This window comes from Pieris rapae, chromosome 7 (assembly GCF_905147795.1).
Source record: "Pieris rapae chromosome 7, ilPieRapa1.1, whole genome shotgun sequence".
NCBI classification, from domain to species: domain Eukaryota; kingdom Metazoa; phylum Arthropoda; class Insecta; order Lepidoptera; family Pieridae; genus Pieris; species Pieris rapae.
The window spans coordinates 1,580,222-1,598,525 of NC_059515.1; positions in this window are offsets into that span (position 1 = coordinate 1,580,222).

Consider the following 18,304-nt stretch of genomic DNA (forward strand, 5'->3'; position numbering starts at 1 on the left):
CAATACCATGCATGAAAATCCCAAGAGAGTTCGTCAGTCACTGACCGGGATGAAAGCCGCGTGTAAAAAAAGGGCCGCCTGCCCATATCTGCCCTTCCTAACTCAACGACAAAAGAATTCAAATGCCGGTTTTATCAATAAAAATATTCTTAGGGCAAAGTACAGTGAATACATTATATGAATGAATGAATAATTGTCGTTGACCTTCGGATTTAGAAGTACCAAAGGGAGGCATTCATTGAATCAACTTTATTTTTTAATCGATGTGACCTTAGATGACAAGTTCAAGGATTTAAAGTGAAGCTGTGTTAACTTTAAATTTATGACAGTGTTTCTTGCTTGAATTTAATATTGTGTAATTCATACCAGTTTGAATATTTTAAACCTTTATTTTTACATTACATATACACTATTTTAAGTAAATTTAAACTCTTAATATCCGTTTCAAATCTCATTTTTTTTGGCTTTAATTTGTGCCAACTCTATTTAAATTTAACATGTACTTAAAACCTGTCAAACAGGTTTTAATTATATAGACATGTTAGATGGCGGGTACCCGCCGCGAACCCGCAGTTTTTTTAGCAAAATACAAATTATTCACATATTTTTTAAATACGAAAAAAAAACTTCTTATTTAAGCAGTACTTCTCATATTTAAGTGATATCGTCTTTAACGTTATGAAACACGCTAGAGACGTCAGCTACATGCAGTTTTTTTCATTTATTTTACTTATTTTTAAACACTTTTTGAAACATAACTATATAAATTGCCTTATTTGAATAAAAATACTTAACGAAACGTATATGTTATAGACAAATTAAATAATAGAAGCGCGTCCCCTTAACATTCCACGTGTAACTCAGCGCCTGGACCAAAACAAGGTCGCAAGGGATGAATAGTCCCCGGCCCTGCCAGAGCGTGACGTCAACCGGCAACCTCCATTTTGATTTATCCACTCAAAAAATGTTCTCGTACAGCTCGGCATTGACGAAATATTTGAATTACATAACAAGTCATACGCGCCGTGACTTATTATAACTAAATTAAGTACGCAATCATTGCTTTTTAGGCCAAATTACATCTTTGTACCTTCGAAGCTATGTAAATAAGCCTAAATAAATAGTAAGGTTATTTCAGTAATACTTTTTTCTAAGCCATTTATTTAATGTGAACCTACTATTTGTAATATCTAATAGACAGAGAGAGTTTGTACCTATAAGTACGGACACGCAATAAAAATTGGCGTTAACAAATCTTTAATAAAGTATCAGTAAAACGTCAATTTATAATATTTTATGTTGCCGTTAAAACGTTGATTATTAAATAAATAGTAGTACAGTCAAAATCTATTACAACGAAGGAGCTACTCATATTTGGTCGTCAAAACCGATGTCGTAACAGCCGCCGACGTTGCTATTAAGCACCTAATTCAATACAATTCAGCCGGAACCTTTGATTTTGGTCAATATTTAAACGATTTCGTCGTAATTCTATTCACATTAAATCAGCCGTTATTTTTAAGTAGATTTTTGTTAAACGCCGAATTGAAAAGTACCCGCAAAATCACCTGGTTCCTTTAAACCCTGGGTAATATTTGGATTGAGCCACTTATTCGATATTCAAAAAAAAAATTAACAAATCAGTGGCGCTACAACCTCTGTAGGTCTTGGCCTCAGATTTCTGAATCACAACATGATAATTTTTCGACATTTGAGATACAAATATTCCATTATTACTTAAAAGTTATGGCATCTTAGAATAGCGGTTGATACTGCGACAAAACGCTTTCACCAGGTTTTTTTAATATAAAATTTTATCTAATATTATTATTAATAGCGTATTTAATTTCATATCTAGGCGCATTGAGTGCTTTAGATTCTAGACTTCTATAAAATGTACACGCAAGTCCAGATTAGTTTTCTCAACTAAAAGTTCTCAAAATTTCATTAGTAGATAGAGTCTAGACATCTTTAAAATGAAATCGTAAAATCTCATATCTGTCTCAAATCTAACAATAAAACTTGTATATCAAATTACGTTTTTGGGCCCAACAAATGGCAAAGTGTACGTAGGTTTTTAATATAAATTATTCGTTACCTAACTATGTATAGCCATCGAATTATTATTGTTATCATTCTAGTGTCATAAATAAATAATGGTTAAAACGAATAGCAATTTAATATTTAAGTAGAATTACGACACAGAACCGATAATTTCATTTCTTGGTTTAAATATTTTGATATTTTGTATTCTGATATAAATAAATAAATAATAATGATTTGACTCATGCAACTTCTATGTGAATATAATTTTCACGCCATTATGCGAACGTTAGATTGTACCACTAAAACATTTGTGTACCATATTCTTGCAAAATTACTATTATAACTCTGGATAATCTGTAAAATTTAATCATATTTCATTTGCGATTTAATTTCCCTTTAACATTGAACTAAAAGGACTTTGAATACCACTCCTAGACTTATAATGTACAGGGAAATATTCGGTTAATCCCCCGGCAGTTAGATACTAAATCTAAATAATAAAGTTTCTAGTCGAATATCCAAAATAATATGAAAGTGTGCGAAATTAAAATGGCCTTACGCACAGTTGGGCAACTTGTTACCCAATCTTAGTCTATTGTATTTCGGCAGTATTAATTCGGGCATTGAAATTCATATAGTGTGCCTTGTGGTAACAAAGCCCTTTATATGTTTCAGTGTTAAGGGCCTAACGCATATGTATGAGGTAATGACGAAATATCAGTTGCCAAACTTAATCGACTTGAGTCAGGGCCATCTTGGCGATTTCAAAATTAGAATCATTATTAATTGGCGAATTTTTTTATTGATTTTGTAGCTTAAAAGTATTGACAGGAACCTTGTACTTATTTACATTTAGTTAGAGTTGTACGTATATGTAAGAATAGATGATAGATATATACTGTAATTCAAATTCAAAATTCATTTAATCATGTAGGTAACATAACGTCAAAAAAAGAAATGTAATATATTTAAATGTTTCTAATTTTACATTAACTGCCAGTTCTCAAATCAAGAGCGTAGACCGAAAGAGAAGAACTGGCAATAAACTCTGCCCCACTCGTTTTAATCGCCAAGTTTCTTCTTTTACACAACTTTTACGCACTTACATACTCGTGAGAACTTCAGATTCATTTCAATTCAGTTGATTTGTCTTTGAATAATATTTATTTTTAAGAATTTTTTTAATGCACAAGAGGACCTCTAAAGTGTTTATGAAGTTTTCCAGATACCTCAAATTATACAAATCACCCCGTATTATATGCTATTTACTAAATGCCAGCGTTAGCCCAAAGGCTAAAGCAAATTCAGTTTAAACCAATCATTATTACAAAATAAATGAGTCGTAGAAACCTCCTAGTTCTATAAATTTTTGGCCTTTTACACTTTCACATAATAGGACAGTACACATCTGCGATCTGATAGAATTGTTTTATAATATACTCACATATACTAGCAGCGAACTTCGTTTCTTCTTAATACCTAGCCAGCCTTTTATAGTATATAACAACTTGGAACATTTCACAGTGACTGTTCGATTTTTTCGAAATGAAAACTTCTTAGGTTTTTCTGTGATTTTTCTCTATATAAACCTCAGAGTTTTGACGTTTTTTGAGTTTTTAGAGTAAATTAAAAACAAAAAAATTGTCTAAATAATAAAAAAAATCGGGCGAACATTTAGGGGGTTTTGAATCTCAGACTTACTGAATATGCATTAAAATTTGATCAAAATCGGTCGAGCCGTGTCGGAGGAGAATAGGAACGAACATTGTAAAGCGAGAGTTTTTTAGACTTAATACATACTAAGTTGGATTAATTATCTTGTCTTTGTATATAGGATTGAATATAAGATTATTTATGATTTAATTTGATATTTGTCTGTGGTTGTGTCAAAACATCGCATATATTTTAATAAAATGTACTAATTTAATATTAAAAAATACAGTAATTATAAAGGTTTTGTAAACAAAAGAACTTAAACTTTTTCAAAGAATAAACTTTGTTGGTGTAAAAGCTGGTTGTTATTAGATTAGTCTAGACGAACCAAACTTACCAGTATTATCTAAAATCGTCTACCCTCAAGCCACAAAAAATATTAAGAACGAATATTTAATCTTTATATCATATTAAGTGTCTGTTAAAATATTTCAACTGTAAAAGTTTGTAGATAAAAAAAAGTTCCATTACTCTTAATAACTAACTAACTAGCCAAGTAACCTAAATACCAGATGGGGTTGTCTTATATTTAAAAACACAAAACAAACATTAATAAAATAATTTTGACTTTTTTCCATACCAAACTATAAGTCCATTAAAAAAAAATTCAAAAATAGAACAAAAGGATCGCCTCACACTAACTGTTCCCCAAATGTTCACATTGAAACCAGAACATCGATACATTCATATATATAGATTATAATATGTGTAGATTAAGCAGCTTTGTGATCCTTAACGCAATTATTTATGTGCAACTCACAATCGGGTCAATGGCGTATATTTATCATTAAAGAGATGCTCTCGGGCAGTCCTCAGGGTTCTAGTTGCCTCTAAGTCGTGTGTAATCAATACGCACGTGATACTACACGTGATTATAACAAAATGAACAATCTAATAATATAATTGCTAACTGCGCATTACAAGCGTGGTAGATCTCATTTATTATTTATCGAGGTTTGAATTAAGAATATATTTAAAGGCCAGAACAAACTTACAATTTTGTTCCATTCTCAATGAACACGCGATTTAACGAAAATCTACACTAATATTATAAAGAGGAAAACTTTGTTTGTTTGTTTGTTTGATTGTAATGAATAGGCTCATAAACTACTGGACCGATTTTAAAAATTCTTTCATCATTCGAAAGATACATTATCCACGAGTAATATAGGCTATATTTAATTTGGAACAAAAATAGGGTTCCGTAAGATATGAGGGTTTTTCGGCTACAAGGTGTAAAAAATCAACCAAAAAAGTAACTTATTTTGCGTACCCTGCCTAAACTATTAAAGATAGAACCATAAAATGTCCTTAGTAATTGTAGATCTTATAAATATCTACAAAAAAGTCCACGACACACCATACCTATCAATGTCGAGTGAGGCACAATAACCATAAATGATATACATGGTAAAACGACGTTTGCCAGTTCAGCTAGTAACGAATAAGTGAGATTTTTGTGCCTGACAATTAAGGTTTAAGACGTTCTGGGGGCTAAGTCAAGATGCCTTCAACAGTACGTATTTATTGACACGAACTGTCATTTTCATGCTAATTAAATTTTTCAACTTTCTGCATACAGTATTGTTAAGGCATCTTGACTAATTACATAATAACGATATTTTTACTCGCCTTATGCACGGTACATAGATGTAAATAATTAAATTATTATACACGCTGGACTGGAACCTACGGCTTTAAAGTTGAAACTCGCTCACTACTAGACTATCAGACAGATATACTGTTTATATAGATTATAAACGAGCGCTGCACTATGCAAGTGTATGACGTCACAAGGATAATAGTTTCTACCTTGACCTTACAATAAAGTCGGCGCCTCTGAACGTCTGAGCGTACGCTTATGTAATTTGCTAGTGACATGCTCTCACAGGAAATGTAATATGCTTTTGTGTCTAGCCTTGCGATTGAGTAATTAATATCTTGACACAAATGAAGCTAAACACTCTTCAAGGCGTCAACATTGCAACCTCAGTTTTCATTGTCATGTTATATATAACTGGTTACATGATATATTTATTATTATTTCTTATCGCGTCTAATCAAGTTCTAAATAGGGTACCTAGATTGATAAAAATTAGGAACGTGTTGCTTAGTGATATTTTGATAAGGTTTTTATTTAGATACCTAATGTCTTAGGAATTTGAAATAGTTGATTCCGACAGTCCAATATCAAAGATTATTATTGAAAGTTTAATAGTTATACTTCACTATAGGTTTTCATAGTAATTTACTCGGTTTAAATTTATTAGTTTTTTGTTAGTCTTACTTTGATAGCTTTGATTGAACCTGTAATAAAGAATTTTAATACTAAAAAGGTTTTATACTAATAATGACTTAGAGTTACACAATTAAATTAAAATCTTTTATTACGTGTTAATATGTGTATTAAACGTTATATTCGAGTAAATAATATATAATAGGTATTGACCTATGTTCAATCGAAGATGTCAATAAAACGAGTATATTGATTGAACACTTTTTATATTCATATTATTTCAATCTTAAATAATCTTCTCAACCTATCGTATGCAATAGTTTCATTAAAAATGTTAGTGTTGTATGATATTAATTTCAAGTACTGTTAATACGTCAAAAAAGAAAAATAACAAGACATATTGAATTCTAGTGTATGTGCATTGCCTATTTAACAAAACATCCTTAATTAATAAAATAATGGATTTAATTATTTTAAGGAAATCAGTGTGATATGGAAGAGCTGGGAACTCTAAAACAGGTATTTTTACTTAAAAATCTTACACATAGGAATGAAAATGTACTTAAAATGAATAAACACTTATTTATTTTTATTATTATTATTTATCCTTGTTTAGTATGTATAACAAAGTCTCTTCTTTCTTTTAAATATGCAAGGAGGATATTGTCTGGGGGTCAGTCGGTAACCAGCATATATCTTATATGTATGTTAGGAAAATGATGGCTTTATTCATTAGTGTGTAGCAGTGTTAAGTCAAAAAGCCAAGCCAAGTAGCTTCAGCATGCGACTCTCATCCCTGAGGTCGTAGGTTCGATCGCCGGCTGGACTTTTTTTATATATGCGCATTTAATATTCAAACGGTGAAGGAAACCGACTTGTCTTAGACGCAAAAAGTCGACGGTGGATGTCAGGAGCAGGAGGCTGATCTAATTGCCTATTAGCTTGACGAAACGAAAACTGAGACCTAACCTAAAAAGGTTGTACCGCCACTGATGTTTTTCATTTATTATTTTTTTTATAGAACAGGGGGCAAACGGGCAGGAGGCTCACCTGATGTTAAGTGATACCGCTGCCCATGGACACTCTCAATGCCAGAGGGCTCGCGAGTGCGTTGCCTTAAAGGGAATTTATTCTCGAAAAATCTACGATCGCTTGGTCACCGTCAAATGCACTGAATAAACAATTCTAACCTATAATTATAATGATCGTTATAAACTGATCCATCAAGACGATGAAGACGGCCTTGCATTCAACAAGGAAGCATTGTCTAGCTCGTGTTTCAGTTTTATTAACGGTGACAACTGTAAATTATTGCACTTGATATTTCATTGTCAAAAGTGTCTCGTTTCCACTCGCTTCTGCAAACATTTGTTAGAACGGGATATTGTATTAATATGAACTTGTAAAGAGCTAAAACAATTACTGTGTATATTAATTAGGCTTTTTATGTAAGATATCAATTAGTTGTTTTTTTGTTGTATTTTAAATTGTTTTTATTTTTGTGTTGTGTAACTGTTAAAAAATTGTAAATTCTGTTTTATATTTATAAAGTATGTATACTGGTTCTTGCTTGTTATTTTACTATTGTAATAAATAATTAGTGAATACGATTTTTACTAAGTATTATTGTATTTGAATAAAATGAATAAATATCTTAAATCGTTAACATGTATTATTTATTAGCCGTTTCATGACGTCGACTGTTTTAAAAAAAGTATCAAAGTTTATTACTGACGTTAATGTTAAGGAAAATAACAAATATTGATTCTGAATTTATTTTAATTAGTTGGTTTAGTGCACAGGTTCAATTGCCAGCCGAACAGTTTCTTAACACATTGAATGCTTAAACAATTGAAATAGCCAAAAACCAAATATTTTTATGGCGAATGTTAATTAAAATATGAATGTTTGAAAATATGTATGAATGTATTATTTTTAATAAAAAAAATTTAAAAAATCCGGTAACGCACCCACTAAAAATAGCTGTCTATGTGCTGCGATGACTGCCTTTTTGGGCGTCCCGCAGGCTCTTTTGCCTATTATATAAAAAAAAAATTAAAATAAAAATTGACTGACTCTATTTATTATTAAAAATATCGTTTGTATCTAAACTACGTAATCGCAGGTAATGGCGAAAGCTTTTACTTTTAGCCTGTAACGAGTTTGGCCTGATCACTCGGGTCAAGGCCACATTAAGTCACAAAAAGTGGTTTGGCGCCCTGAGCACATTCTCACCGTCACACGACGTCAATAAAGTGTCTGCATATGATAATTTTATATTTTTTATTTCGGATCCTGTCTTAACGGATAGCACAGGTGTCGTCTACGAAAACAATTCTCCGAATTAGGTGTTATGGATGACGTAATTTCGATTTAGATTAATTTCCATTGGTAATTCGAATCACGCTATCGAATATGCAAAGTAAAATTGCCAAAATTGAGGGCGGCACACCCTTGACCTGCGTTGCGCAATGTGGCTCCCAAATACTGAAGGTGTGCAGTTTGCCAAGGTCCTGTGAATTACGTTTCGTTCTTGCCAAAATAAAATTTGAATACACAATGTTAAAATTTATTGTGCGATGCATCAACTTGTTTTTTAAACCACTTCAAAGAGAGGTTTTCAATTTAACGTCTAGTTAGCAGGCATGTAAGTATATGACTTTTGGATCAGAGATATGGGTATGCAAGTATGTCTGGGAAGGACGTATATTCGAAAAATAAGTCGTAATAACAACTAGTCCTAGAATAAACGTGTTTGATATATTTTTATATATATCAGAGATTAACTGTTGCAATACAGGGAGGAAATGCCAGCGATAAACGTATACCACGGGGACCAAACTTTTTAATTTGTTTTAATTGTCTATTTATTAATTATTTAGTAATAAATATTGTAAATACTGTATATTTGTGTATCGGAAATAAGTAAATTAAGTACGGCGATACTTTGAATGTTGACAGTATTATTTTAATTAAAAGTCAATTCCTCTATTTCAGTTAGGCCTATTGAAAAGGCGCTTTTGAAACTCAAAATTACAAGTTAAAATATTTAAAATATTACTCTAGTCGCACCTTCCAAAGGAAGTAGCGTATAGAAAAGAATGGTCAATAAACTTCATACTTACAATAGTTTTTATAAAATTTTGTATACATTTGATAGAAGGTGAAGACAATATACGAAAGTAACTTAAATAAAATAGACGCATAGTGTTATAAAAAACTATGCAGCATTTTTTACGTAGATATGGTGCTCACATATTCACAAATATTGCAACTATAGATTTTACAATTTATGAATTTATACCGACTCCAAATACCTTTCAACATTACAACAAAAAGTACCGACGAATAAATTAAAAGTAGTGTCGTCGTAGATTTTTCTATAAAAAGATATCAGACATGTTTTTCCTAAGACTAGTTATAATTACGACTTATTTTTCGAATCTGCAACCCTCGTGTTATTTTTATCTTATTACTTAAATAAAGAGTAAAGTTGATATAATTTAAATTTTAAAATCTATAAGGAAATCTTTTTATTAGTCAAAGCAATCGATGGCTCGCTCAAGCGACAAATTAGTTAAATATTAAAAGCAATTTCAATAGAACCTAGGACACCCGTGATAATTAATTCAAATGTAAATAAATTAATTCTCGTAACTTTCCGCTATATCTTGGAATCGCATTAAAACCTTTAAGGGTTTAATTTAAAATGTAAACAATTGCGTAATGGTCTTTTTTGTTCCGTATTATTTTGTTTACAATACCGGGTTCATTCAACGACCATGAACTTTGTAATCGTCATCCGATAATATATCATAATATAGTCCTTGTGTAATAAATTAAATCCAAAAACAAGGTTGTTTTCGAGGTGTATGGTAAATCCTTACCATCTGCGCACATAAATGTAAATGCGTGTTTTGCGAAATCATATTGTGACAAGAACCATTTATTTTCTTTCAAGTGATTCACTTGTGTCACAAAATTTTCCCTTGTTTATGTAGTATTGTGAATAGGGATTTGACAGTTATTGATAACGGTAATATAAGGTTAACAAAGATAAAAATATATCAATGGCGCTACAAACTTTTTAGGTCTACCCCTCAGATTTTTGTATGTTTCGAGATAATTTGTCAATCTAATAGGAAAGTAGATTAACCTGTGCATGACACACGTTGTCGACTTTTTGGGTTTAAAGCAAGCCGATTTCTCACTATGTTTTCCCTCACCGTTCGAACGAATATTAAATCGCATATAGAAGTCCATTAATGCATAGCTGGGAATCGAACCTTCAACCTGTGGGATGAGAGTCGCAAACTCGTTATGCTTCGAAAGCATAAACAAAAAGCGCACCTGAAAAACTTAATACATCTATAATCTATGTTTATTTTAATTTGATTATATCTGTAAATCTAAATATTGTGTAATGTATGGCCGTGAGTTATAATCAAAAGTTAAGCGTTAATTAACATAATGTTATCGTAATACATGAGTACATTAGATAAGCAAATAACACCGAAAATATTTACTAAATTAACAACTAATTAAATCTTCACATTATAAAACCGTTAATTATAATCTTATAAATTATAAAAATACTATACATTTTTATTTTTGTTCTGAAATATCACTTTCTTATTATGTCATAGAAAGAAATTTAATTTTATAGATATCAGACGAAAAAGACGAAAACGGAAGACAAAATAAAAAAAACAGCTGGTCCCAACTGGATCCAAATAGCCCAATCAAGAGAGGACTGGCTGTCTTTGGAGGAGGCCTTCATCTATAGAGGAGTTTTAACAGAAGAATAATAGTTTAAAAGTAGGAAAAACTAACACAACTAAACTTAGGATACACATTTAATTACTAACACTAGTATGTAAGAAAACTTAATTAATCCAAATTCTTGTTATGCTGAAAGAAATAAAAGGCTTTTTTTATTTTATTTATAGATATCAGACAGACGTGCGATAAAGTCATAAAAACTTAATAAGGCGCAACTCTAACCAGAACCATGCATCCAAATTCCTTAAACTCGAGTAGCCCGCAACACATCAGCGCACAACACACGAAGTGAATTAAGTATTGAAGAAGTCGCATAGGTCTGCCTTGCATCCGAGAATATACACTGTAAATCCATAATTATCTAGGAATACAAAAAATATTAGCAAATAGATTAACTGAGCAAGTTTTCTAAAAAAATAATATAGAAAGTTGAAAAACCTAATAAGACGCTTCGTTAAATGATATTATATAATTGTTTATTAAATTACAATAATTAACAACTTAAACATATGGCGCCATGATGTAATGATTACAGGTGCTTACAAACTTTTTGTAAAAAAACTTGGCATTTCAAGAGTGATGGAGTTTGAGGTTTGAGGATTTTGCCACTGCCAGTTCTCCAATGGGAATCCATTGGAGAACTGGCAGTGGCAAAATATGCTGCAAATGTACACGACTGTAAATTTGGGAGCCTTTTAGAGTTTGCCAAATCATTAAAATCCTTAACTTATGTTTGGCTTCAGCAAAGCTAAGTCTAACTATGTTTAAGATGACTTGAGACTTAGCACTAAGTGAAAGATTTACAGTCGAGACTTAACGCTAAGTATAACTTATGTCCCAAACGTATTAGGTTATGATAACCGTCCGTCTTTAGAGATATCTCAGTAGACAAGTACATAGAAATAGTATAGATTATTTTAGGATTACGATTTTTATCGTAAAAGATTTTTTTTAATCAAGCATACCACATCACAAATATATACTCTAATTAAAGTTTAAATCGTTAAAAAAACAAATGTTCTAAAATATGACAGCTACATAGATGTACAAAAACATAAATATATACAAATAAAGAGAGCCAGAAACACAATAATAATAAAAAGATTTTTTATTATTAATTATACGACCTTAGCTATCAAAATTACACGCTGAAACCAGTAGGCCAATACTGTTTTTTAAGGAGTTGATAATTTGCTTATTAAAAGCATATTGTCTGTTTGATTAGCGATAACAAATTTAGTAAAACCTGATACGACTTTTAAGAATTAACTGTGTAGGGTAAACCTCAAGTTAATTGTTTTGAAGGTTATTGAACTTCAATTCATTCATCGCTAATTACATTATGTAACCCGTGTCATTAAACTTTGATCGAATTTCCACTTATGATGAAAAACTATCGTTTGCGTAAAACGAAACGTTGTATCATATCCTGTTAACGGATAGCCGATAGCATCAAGCATTGCCAAATTCGCCGAATGTGAATTATTAAATAATTGTAATGTTGTTATGATCTTAATTATAGTAATACTATACCTTTTTAATAGTAATTAAAACAGAAACAAGATTGTTTATATAATAATATAGGCTAGTTTTTATTAGTCAATTCCTTAGTAGGCGACTGCAACGATTGTGGTTTGGGTTCGAGTCCCGGACGGAGAGCTTTTTTTTTAAATTTGTGCCGCGGATAGTAAAGAAAAGATACTGCAGCCGAAAAATCTTACAATACACCCGAGTGGACTTGCAGGCATTACGGAAATACAATATCAGCTACTGAAGAGCAGAAATTCTGGTGTAATTTGAGTATCACTTAGCCATACTTACGGGGGAAAATTCATTTCCACCTCGGATATAAAAATATTTATTTATTTATTTTGAAGTTTTTTTAACTATGTTAAATGAAAAGGTGAGCAACTGGCGGCCTTCCGAGCGATCCCTTCCAGGTAACCACATTTATTATAGACATTTAAATTAATAAAAAACCTCAACCACAAAATAGATTGTCAAATTTAATTAAGTAATAATTAGAGAATTGTAACTTGCGATTAAAGCCAATTAAGTAAGTTATTAATTTCGCGATATCTTATTCGTGAACTTACGCTGATATGGTTGATAATAAAACAAAGATATATATATATATATATCTCTTTTTTGTATTGTATATATATATATATATATATATATGTATGCAATCTACTACGGACACGATAAATAGTGTTAATATTATCTTATTCTTAAATACGTAGTAGTGTAAATAGTACAACACGATATTTTATTTCTATTTGCGCAATTAGCTCCTACAGTATGAAGGAACCGTTTTAAATTCAAAAATCGTCGACATGTGTTAGGATTAAATACTTCTACAAAATATTAAAGACCGAAGAAACGGATGCAATCTGAGGCGAGTTAAACGGTACAATATAATCAGATTTACTTTATTATTAAGCCTTTTTAAGCATTTTTGAGACAGTGTGCACACCAACGCATACCGCTATCTTCGACAGCAAAAGAATTGTAGTTTCTAACCTAACCTTGGAATAGCGAGGCACTGAACATTGAGATCGAAATTGCAATGTTTTTTTTATCGCTCTACGGCCTCTGTATTACGATCACTTTTTGGAGTATAACTCCAAAATCTTTTAAAATCTCCAAAATTTATAAAAATCGTGCTCTATTGGAAAAGAACGAGCTAAGCATAAAATGCTGTTATCAAGAAAAATAGTATTCTCTGCTTAAACGGTTGTAGTTAGTAAGAGCAGTGTCGGCCTAGTGGCTTTAGCGTGCGACTCCCAGGTTCGATCGCCGGATAACCAATGAACTTTCTATGAGCGCTTTTAACTTTCGCTAGAATGATGAAGAGAAATTTTGTGAGGAAACCGGCTAGGCTTAGACCCAAAAAGCCGACGGCGTTTATCATGCACAGGAGGCCACTTGCTTATTAAGAAACATGTACATCTGAGGCCCAGAACTAAAAAAATAGTTTACTTAAAGTTATGATGTGTTGTCGCGTTACAGTGTTAAGAGAGTGATAAGTATAATATATTATTAAAGCTAATAAGTACGTCCGTTTGATACATTACGTACGTAATGTTTATGAATGACGACACGATATATCAAACAATCAAGTAGACGAGCTGAATAATAGAAGATGCCAATAGATTTTTGTGCTAATGTTGGTTTTTACTTGCAAAGAAAATAAGCTCAAAACTCAAAGACAGTTGGGAAGGTTGACATTTTTTAATTCCTTGAACGTTGAGGAAGGTTTTATGGAGAGAAAGTTTTTAATGTTTTTTACTGAAATAAGAAAAAAAATATTAAGTACTTATAGTAAATCACTCTAATTATATTTTTATCAGAAGAGGGAGCAAAAGGCTCATCTGATGTTATGTGATACCGCCCGCCGCACATGGACACTAACAATGCCAAAGGTCTCGCGAGTACGTTGCTGGCATTTTAAAAACTGGCTAAACTAAACTGTACTGTTTTCTTTTCTTCCGTCTCTTTTTATTAAAATACAAATACAATTTGGTATAAAGATACGGATAAAGACTAGTATGACTAAACATAATTGTATAATCAAATGTTTTAATAGAGATTTATTTATTTATTTATTTATTTATAAGTAGGTATATTACTTATAATGAAGATAATAATTTATGTGATTCATAGAGTATGTACCTATTTAGAATAAATACAAATGGGCTTTGACAAAACAAAGAAACAGACAGTAGACTGTCTCTACTATACATATTTGTCTCGTAGTTCGATCGATCTGGGAGTTTACAAAGGTAATTCCTGAAAGCAATCAAAAGGCGCCGTGAAGTCGGGAGCTTGGGGTGGAAATCGATAGTTCGTGTCTAGCACTTGGTAGAGTTTAATTCGTTTGTATCCGAGGCACGTTTCTTGCTGCAATATGCTATATCCGGCAACATATATGCAGTAGATATGCAGCTGTATCTGTATTTGTAAGTCTTATGAGCAAGTTTATTGTTATATCAGCATAGCCACATGCAGATCGGAAGTCTAGGGTTTGAAATCGAATGCACGGCTAATTAAAAAATATATCATTGGTAGCCCAAGAATATATGAGACATTGTTTTGAAGAACTATTTTATATCAAACTATAGATTCTTATATCAATACAATAATACAATAATACATAAGGTACTAGGAAATTATGATAATAATTACTATTCAACTTTAAACTTTATTATTTTAATTTCGAGATGTGTTGAGAATGTTTTGAATACAACTTCAAAAATAAAGTCGATTTTCAACCAACTAAAGATAACTACAAGACTGTCGACTGTCATTTACAAACCAGTGCTTAGCTTAGCTACTCCGCCATTCTACCAGAATCGAATAGTGTCGCTGCTTAGTCAAGCTAGTAATAGTAGGGAGGAGTGATGGAGTTACCTACTCTGACCAGGTAAATACAATTGTGGGTGTCAATCACTATGCACTAAGCTGAGTATAGAGTGGTGTGGAGACAGTAAGTGTTGGTAAAGGTTTATCAAAACCGACTGAAGGTCGAGTTATATAGACTACAAAACATATTTTAATTAATTAGTTTGCCGCAATTGAATTTTATTAAAATTGAATAATATCCAAAAATACCTATATTAAAAACTATATTGACGAATAAAGAATTTCGAAACTAAGATAAGCTCAGTGTTTTTAGAAACGACAATGATCAGAACATAATGTTATCATGATTGGAATGCGTATTTGATAAAAGTCATAATACCAAATTGGACTTTAAAGTAATTTGCATAAGACTCATTTGTGTGAAACGAATCAATTATCTTTATCCACAAGGTGACCGTATGTTAAATGGAGCCAAATTAAAGGTGCCCCCTTATTAACTAATCACGCCTTTTGATAACCTTAGCCGTATCTCATATAGTAGAATCGTATCCTACGTATACAGTTTTATTATGCGAGTGAAAGGAACGAGAGAGGTATATCAGGACAGCTGTCTGTCTCTCTTTAGTCTACTATAAAAATGAACATATTATTAGACGAAAAGAATTTTTCTTATACGTAAACTTATTGTAGATTAAGTCATATGAAAAATGGAACGCAATTATTAAAGTAGGTTATCGTGTGACCTATGACGTATAACGTAGATTTAGCTCGACGTCGTCACAGAATAGATTTAACGAATTAGTTTTCGTTAGATGTATTTCAAAAATGAGTTCTGCTTTGATATAAGTATCATTTAAGACACGCAAAGAATGATGTTTAACCTGTTTTCCACAAGTAGATAAAAGCCAGTGTCTGCCGATCCTAGACGTCAACAACAGCTGCTGTCAATTTTTTTTTATTATTAGTCATCTTCCGGCCAGTTAAAACTTTTTTAGACCATATCGCCTTGTTTACATATAATTCTCTAGAAAATTCCACTATCTCGTGGTCGTAAGTTACTCAGCCCGCAATTTTTTTTTTCAACAGCTACGCTATCAGTGAACAATGACATTCGGATTTTGAAAAATGTCATTGTGGGAGTTAAGAAGCCTTTTGTATTAAAAATTACATTTTGATAATTGGTCAAGTCTTTTTTAACAGCAACTTCAACCTGTCCAGGCTCACACGATGGTAAGTGATATCGCCGGCCATAGACATGCACATTGCCAGACGACTCGTAAGTGTGTTGCCGGCCTGAACAATACGAATTGAAAGGCCTTTTTTGACCTTTTTTCAACTTTATTGACTGATGTTGGTAGTCATAGAGTACAGATTGACTCTCCCCGGATACCGCGGTTTCTCCACCGCGATCGCATGTGGGAGTACCCCTGGTAGTTTTTTAAAACGGAGGGCAAACGGACGGGAGTTGGAAAAATATTGAACACCAAATTAAAAGAATGCCTCATAAACATTTTATTTAAAGTCCAAAAAAGAACAACTCGAATCGACGCATGTGATACAAATATGGAACGTGTTTGGTTCTATATTAAGAACTTTAAGATTTCAATGTTATTGTATTCATAGTCAAAGCCAGAAATAAATCGCAATTAACAAAGCAAGAATATATCAAAACCTTGAAGATATAACTCAAATAGATAAACTATTAATTGTGGTCGGTTATGACGTTATGACGATTATGTAAGATACGGTGACTTTGTTGTACACAATTATGATTATAATTAAATAACTCGTATTAATGGCTATTTAAGCAAAAATGCTGTTTGCGTACATATATTTATAAGACGTCGCAATTATAACATATATGGAATATTAACACAACACTCCAAAGATCTTTTTAGAACTATTTGCTGGTTATTCAATTTGTGAGGCCTAATTGCAAAGGATATAATTTAAAAAGGGCGTGCGTACAACGTACACATGTCAGAAATGAAATTTCGTAAATTAATTATTACTAAGGTAAATGCCCCAATAGAGTGATCTTAACTGGTACCTGCTGTTAAGATCACTCCATGTATTAGTCTTTATTCATACTGTTAACACACTGTATACCTGCAAATGATAATATAAATAAATAAAAAAAATCTGCTTTTACTGCACAAGGCGTTATGCGACAGAATTTCCATCTAAAGGTCTAATATATAACTACTAAAAGAATACATAAACTAATATTTATTCTTGATCCATTTCTCACTCTCTCTCAATCGGCCTTGAGGCCAAAAAAGGGAAGGAAATAATTGATCATTCCCTTCCTTCTCTTAAAAAAAACGCTGCACATCTTCGTGACGTTTCATCCGTAAAAAAATTACCCCCATGCGCCTAAAAAAAGTTTTACTACAAAAATAACAGCTAAAATAACTTCGTAGTAAATTAATACAATGACTCCCAACCCTATGTGACCGGCTCATAAGAGAAACATATTAGTTGTTTCTACTATGTATTTGCGTGTTGTTCCCACGAGAATGTAAGTGCGTGCTCCTTTTCACCATGCCTCCTGCTGATAGAGGACAAATCTTTGTTTTTGATAAATTTTTTTATTCTTTATTACTTAAAATGTCATATGGTGGTGTAACGGTTGCAGCTCCTTACAAACTTTGTGTAAAAGAAAAACTTGACGATTAAAAAGACTGGCGGAGAGTTTATTGCCAGTTCATCTTTTCCGTTCTACGCCCTTGATATGAGAACTGGCAGAAAATGAAAATTAGAAGCATTCAATGTATATTTCTTTTTTGACGTTCAAAGGGTACATTATATTACCTACATGAATACATGACTTATGAATCTTGAGACATATACATACAGAGGTGGTTGTAATGCCATGATTTTTAAATTTGACAAGACTTTTTAAACCACATGGCAACATTTACAACGCCGAGGTGGCACGATGTTTCGGGTTGCGCCTGCCTGAGAAATCATTGTTTCGACACTTCGATTGATATGTTTCCAGGTACGGACATTCGAAGCTGCAACTGAAACTGCCAGTCAAATATAATGCCAATTCAAATGTTCTTAGAATTTATCGAATTCTTATAACTGTTTACTACGTAGTACTTATCTGCTTGACATTTAATTGACACTTATGTTTTTATATAACGGCTATTAAGA